This window comes from Euwallacea fornicatus, chromosome 32, assembly GCF_040115645.1.
Source record: "Euwallacea fornicatus isolate EFF26 chromosome 32, ASM4011564v1, whole genome shotgun sequence".
Classification (NCBI taxonomy): domain Eukaryota; kingdom Metazoa; phylum Arthropoda; class Insecta; order Coleoptera; family Curculionidae; genus Euwallacea; species Euwallacea fornicatus.
In genome coordinates, this window is record NC_089572.1 from 1,838,955 (window position 1) to 1,845,264 (window position 6,310).

A 6,310-nucleotide genomic window follows, 5' to 3' on the forward strand; every position below is an offset into this window, starting at 1 on the left:
TACCTGTGTGTTTATCAGCTATCTAGAAGAACAACCACTGCTTCGCCCTTCCAGATTTGTTACCGTTACAGTTTTTTTAGTGACTCTTTTGCGTTTTAGCCAATTATTGCTGCGACGAGTGCAACAAGCGCTTCAACACCAGAACGTCGTTGTTGCGTCACTGTAAATACGATTGCGTCAATGCTACGCGCTTGCGCTGCGACTACTGTTCTTACATGACGGGCAGAAAGTGGGATATGGGAAGGCACCTGCGCTATCGACACAAAGATATTGATTCGTAATAAACTAAGGTTGCTGCCAAGGGTAGTGGTGCTACCTGGCTGCTGGTCCCGTTTCAGGTTGTTTTATATTACAGAAAATGAATCGAAATCAAGAATTTCACGTCATTTCACTCTTCCGTTCTCACTGAAGTTCCCAACCTGACCTTTGACAGTGTTCTTTGTATGTCGGTGAATTGCGTTTCAGATTGCTTAATATCTCGCCTGAAGGCTCGTGTGTTTATCTGCCATTTCAGGTGCTCTAACTGAAAAAAGCCTCCTTCAGGTTTCAGTACATACACCTGAAACAGAGAACAGAGTTCGCCAAAAAACTTGGATTGAGAGGGAAACGAGTGTAAGTTTGATTTCAGAATAGTAGCAGAAGAGATACTTCCAGGGCCAGCAATTTTGAAACTCAGCTACTCGCTGGAAGAACCTAATTAATTAGTGGTACTTGTCATACATCATATATGTGTCACATACATGTTGTCGTTTGAGGTATTTTATGTGGGAAAAAAGCAACTTTCTCGACACAAACTAACGTTATAACGTAAATTTATAATCCTGTCGTTCTGTAGTGTCGCATCAAGCCCACCAATGTAGAAGTTGATGGAACATTCTTCAGTTTAATACAATTTTTCATCGCAAAATTCAATGCGATATAATTTTGATGAAGTTCGCGCGTGGCGCCTGGGATTGAAACCAAAGCAAGCGTTATGGCCATTATTGCCAATTCGCCTGGGGTTCACAGCTGAACGCGATGTGTGACCATCGGTCTTATCAGACCTGAAACCACGTGAAAACAGTACATTTGACAGGCGCAACACGGGATTGTCTTGCTTGTCTTTTAAACCAAAAGAGGTTGAGAATGGGCCTATTTCTCTTTAAGTTATTCCTGTTAGACATGTGCTTTGTTATGGTAACTAGTTGAATGGATTTTGGAGCCGGTTGCTAAGGTCCGTCATCTTTGGAAGCAGTCTCACTGAAATCCGTTGCATTCGCCCTCAATATGTCTCCGTAATCTAGCAATGATCAGCCTATTGCAATATGTGGACTATTATGTCGATATGTTTTTGTCCACTAACCGACGGTGGAATATATCATGAGAGCCCACATTGTAAAGGGAGGGGGAAAGCGGCGACCCTGAGGAAGCCCTTGCTCGGGGGAAAAGAGCTTCATCAAGCCGCACGTGTAGTTCTCTATATTTCCCTAGGTTTTTGGTACGAAGATAGTCCCAGAAGTACCCAACCTAACGCGTAAAACAAAAAAATCGAAAATGTTGCATTAGTTCTCAACATCAGTCTCCCTTGAGATTCGCACACGTTCTCCAGCGATACACCCTGTTGATAGTAAAAAGCTTCGAACGTTTCAAAACAGGCATCAACCTCGGACTCCACCTCTTCATTCTTAGCAAATTTCTTAAGTTTGGACATAACAAATGGTCTGAGGGGCTATTATAAATCCGCCGAACAGGTTGGGTGAGGAAAGAGTTCGAAACCAAGTTGATCGATTTTCACCATCGCGATGACGGTAAAATGGAGTTTTGGCGTCTCAATATCCATAAGAGACCGCTGCACCAGACGTCCTCGAATGCCTCACTAATCTCCACAAATAAACTTGTTGATCTTTTACCGTTTGTTGTGTCGTCCGCCAAAACACAGAGATGGTGAAGGTGCAAAATAAATCTACGTATTTTCTTAAGTCATCGTTTTCAACGAGGTAAATTCCTACCATTATGATCACGTAAGTCATATTTCAGCCTCGATAAAAAATCATGAATGTCCGCAATGCTTGAAACAATACAAGCACTATGCTTCTCTTTACAATCATCGGAGATTTGAGTGCGGAAAGGATAAATCATTCCAGTGCCACTTATGCGGGTTCAGATCTCGCAGGAAGGAAAATCTGAAGAAACATCTAGCCAATAAACACCAAACCACACAATAACAAGGCAAAGACGGGATGGTGCGGACATGGCGAGGACATTGCCTCATATGCAAGAGGATCAAAACTTTATTCATTCCAATAAATGACATCTGTAGTTAGTAGAGAACCTGTGTGTTTCATTGAACCTCCTTGTGTCGCTTCCCTTATACTGTTTTCTAAGAATACTAATCTACACTACTCCTCAATAACTCAAAAACTTTTTAGACGGGGGAGCTCTGATTTGCCACCAATGTGGTAAAATCTACACCACTGGTGAGGCACTGATGATCCATTGTAGGCTCTACTGCGGCAAGAAGCCCAACAAACTTTGCCCCTTTGGCAACTGTACCTACAAGTTGTTGACCAGGAGTGACGCCATTAAACATATAGCTGACAAGCATGCACTGGACGGACGGAGGAGACCACGTGAGCGAAAGGTCACTTTTCCAGTGTCCGTGTCCATTTACAGATTCTGACAATCCTTTAGATGGTTTTAAGGTGCTAGATCTAGCCCTCTGCGAGCGCATCGTTGAACTGTTATTCTAATAAATTTCAAGTTCTGCTGTTTATTTGATTCTAAGTTTGGAAAATAGATATAATTTGTATGTTTGAAAACAGAGCATATTCTTTCGGGTTTTCCTTTAACTCTTGACCAGGTTCTGGACGTTTCGAAACGGATGGGAAATGCAGGTCTTCTGCACGCCTTTCTCTCTGTTCAGAACGAGTTTTGTTTGATGAAGAGGTCTAGATATGCCGGCGAAATCTCGAAGGGGTCTCTGGATGAGGTGGTTTGAAGTAGAAACTTGAGGCTACAAAGTTACAAAAACATGAAGAATCTTGGGAAAAACTCTGCAGGCACTCTGCTAAATTCTTTCGTAAACCAAATTAATGGAGGAACCAAAAGCACTTCTTCATGTCTATCTGCGCATGTCATGGTATTTCGAATAGACCTCTAATGAGTTGACTTCAAGCAGAATTTTTTTTTTGAAAAATCTACGGGTCTTTATGATATTCCGAATTAGTGCTTGGAATCGACAGTTTCACAGTGTCAAGGTTAAGAAGGTAATCGTCATCATAACGGAAGTGATAGCTTTCATAGTGCTAGAGATCGCGAATGATAGCGAGAGAAAACTGAGAAGAAATGTACAATTTGAAAGGACTTGACCAGCCTTCAAAAACTCCTCTGCAATATACCGAAAATTGACTTCCCAATTACCTCATTTCGATTCTTCTAGTAGTTACTCAGCAACAATTCCCATGGTTACTGAAGAAGTCGTATTCTTTAAAACCCACGCTTCACGTCACAAGGGGTCTTAGTTCTTAGTTTCCAGTTCTCCTAAACAGTAAAACTAACTGGGCTTATGTTTCAGGCCTCCACGAATGTCCACAGTGCCACAAGAGCTACAAATGGATGGACTCCTTGAAGAGGCATTTGCGGGTGGAGTGCTTGAAAAGTGGCCACCATATGTGCACAACCTGCAGCAGAGTATTCAAGTACAGATTCAGCTTGAGTTCACACGTGAAGAATTGTCACTGAGGAGGGAATCATTTGTCGAATTATTAGAATAATTGGATGATATGAGTTTGAATACCTTGTGTAAATATAGACGTGCTTTAGTGGTCTCCAAAAAACCCGAATTCTGAATGATCAAGCCGCAATTTGTATAAGTAGTGTCCGTCTGCATTTGAAAATCTAATTTTGGATTGAAAAGGAGATTTCTGCGACATCGCAGCGAACTCAGAACTATAGAAAGTTTAGAAAAGTTGTCCCTAACAATGGTAGTCCAGTGATCCAGATTTCCCACCAAACTCCATTTTTTGGCATAAAAAGAAAAAAATTACCGCCATCGGCAGGAAGAACTTCAAGTTACGATTTTCCTTGGGCATTCACGTCAGTTTCTATGCAAAACCCACCTTAACTTAAACATGCGCTGAACTAAAACTTCTCAGCTCTACTCTACTAATCCCAAAGTAACTGAACAATAAATCATCTGGATGACGTACAAATATCTCTGATTTCAGTGCCTCATCGTTTCATCTGCTACAAGTGCCTAAAAATCTACTCGTGCAAGTACAACTTGAGTCGTCACTTGAAGTACGAATGTGGCTACCTGGACCGCTTTAAATGTGTAATTTGCGACAGATCCTTCGCCAAGAAAAATAACTTGATGAACCATATGTCGCACTTGCATCAGGTTAGTGCCAAAGGGACTCGCCCTATCGAGAACTCGAAATCGTATTTGATGACCAAGTTCTAGTGACGAAAGCCGGAGTTGTGGAATACCTCTCTTTACCCAATGCCGGTTAGAGCCACCTCATCGACCTACTATTATTGTATTCGGAACCATCTTGTACGGACTTCTCCATGACGTATAGAATATGTATTTTACATTACACGAATAAGTACGCAATAAATATACGGAGCTATGTTTATTGGGTAAATTCACTAAAGGCTGAATTATTGAAGCCCTGATAACTTTATCAAGTACCTAAATTTAATAGTTTGCGATGTTTAGGTGCTTAAAAAAGTACGTTTACATTGCAAAACTTCAAGAATTCGTCAGATCTGACCGTACTCATATTTCAGCCCAATATCTATGCATTCAGTGCCTCAAATCCTACAAATCTAAAACTGCCATGCGCAGGCATCAAAAATACGACTGCGGCAAAGAGAAGCAATTCGGATGCAGATTTCCAGGCTGCCACTACAGGGCGTTCCAAAAAGTACACGTCGCGAGTCACTGTAGGAAAGCCCATGGATCTGAGGCGACCGCTACTCGAAATATGCCTATTTTACGATTGGAGCATGATTTGTCTAGATAAAGTTTTGATGCTGTATGATGTGTCTTTTATTAATTAAGTAAAGCTACAGTCTTCTGCATCCGTCATGTGATGATCCGAAATTACAGTAGTTGCTTGAAATAAGGGGAAAATTCACAGCAAATGGATAAAAAAAAACATAAAAGTATTTGTCATGTTGCATCATGTTAGCTATCTTATCGTCAGAGACGTGGAACACGTAGTCAGATGACGGATGAATAAAATATACTCTATGACTAGATGACGGATGCATGGGACACGTGGTTTCGTCAGTTGACGGATGTGTGGTGCAGACACTTAAGCGTGAATTTTTCGGGGCACTAAAGGCAACAAATGAATTTCGTTTGCACACGAAGAAGAACCCGAAAGCGTGAACATGTGCAATCGCCTTCGATTGGGTGGACAATAGGAGTAAGATCCCGTTAGTCAGTAGTCTAAATTCTTGTTATTGATCTATGCTTTCATGTCGAAAGTTGTTTCCCCGTAGAGTATTCACACCCCAAGGGGATCACTCACATCACAATCACCGTAAACTGGAACTCATTAACGTATGAAAAATATTGAGTGATTTGCAGTGATCCACTTCTTGTTCTCAGTTCTTGAATTGTGCTTCATCCATCCAATGCTCGCATTTGTTTATACGTTGAGTGAGTAAGCCGGCCAGCACCGGTGAACAGAACAGAACAGACATCTGATATAGCACGAAGGATAAGAAATTAACGTTATGTTTTAATAGATCAACGTGAAAATTAGGTAGTTTCACACAAGACATAGCGTGAGGAATGCAGGAAACTTTGTAGCAGACTCTGGAAAGGGAGGAAGGAACCGATTGAAACTGGCCAGCACCGTTGGACGATTTTCCGAGATCGTGAAAAGTGTTATGCCCATCGAAAGATAACATCCGAATTATTATTTTCCCTCGAAAATAGGGAAAAATGGTTTCAACCTCATCACTAAAATTTAAAAAAATGGAAGAAAAAGAAGTTCAGCTAAAGAATTGTTAAAAACTCAATAGTACCTAAAGTAGCCACGATGCAAATCAAAATTAAAATTAAGTCAAAGGGACGTCAAATTGCTAAATTTAGTAAACAGATAATCGAAAGGATTATCCATTCTCTGGCGTTTCTGGGAATCCCATAGAATGTTCTACAGTTTATATTCGGGAGTTTAGCCTCTTCTCGTGTCTCGCCGTGTATTTACCACCACTTTTGACTGCATGTTTCGTTAATATACGAAAGATATCGGAAACGGGTGATCAAATAGAGCAATATGTCTCTATCACGATCGGCTCGAATTTTTCCAAAAAA

At 41.0% G+C, this 6,310-nt stretch overlaps 1 long non-coding RNA gene across 1 annotated transcript; it reads left to right on the forward strand.

Moving 5' to 3' along the window:
• Window positions 1–3,553: 3,553 nt before the first annotated feature.
• LOC136348319 (uncharacterized) lies at window positions 3,554–5,021 on the forward strand. The gene is made up of 3 exons (XR_010733622.1): window positions 3,554–4,154; window positions 4,206–4,711; window positions 4,771–5,021. It is a non-coding gene; the product is annotated as an uncharacterized lncRNA (long non-coding RNA).
• Window positions 5,022–6,310: the final 1,289 nt, after the last annotated feature.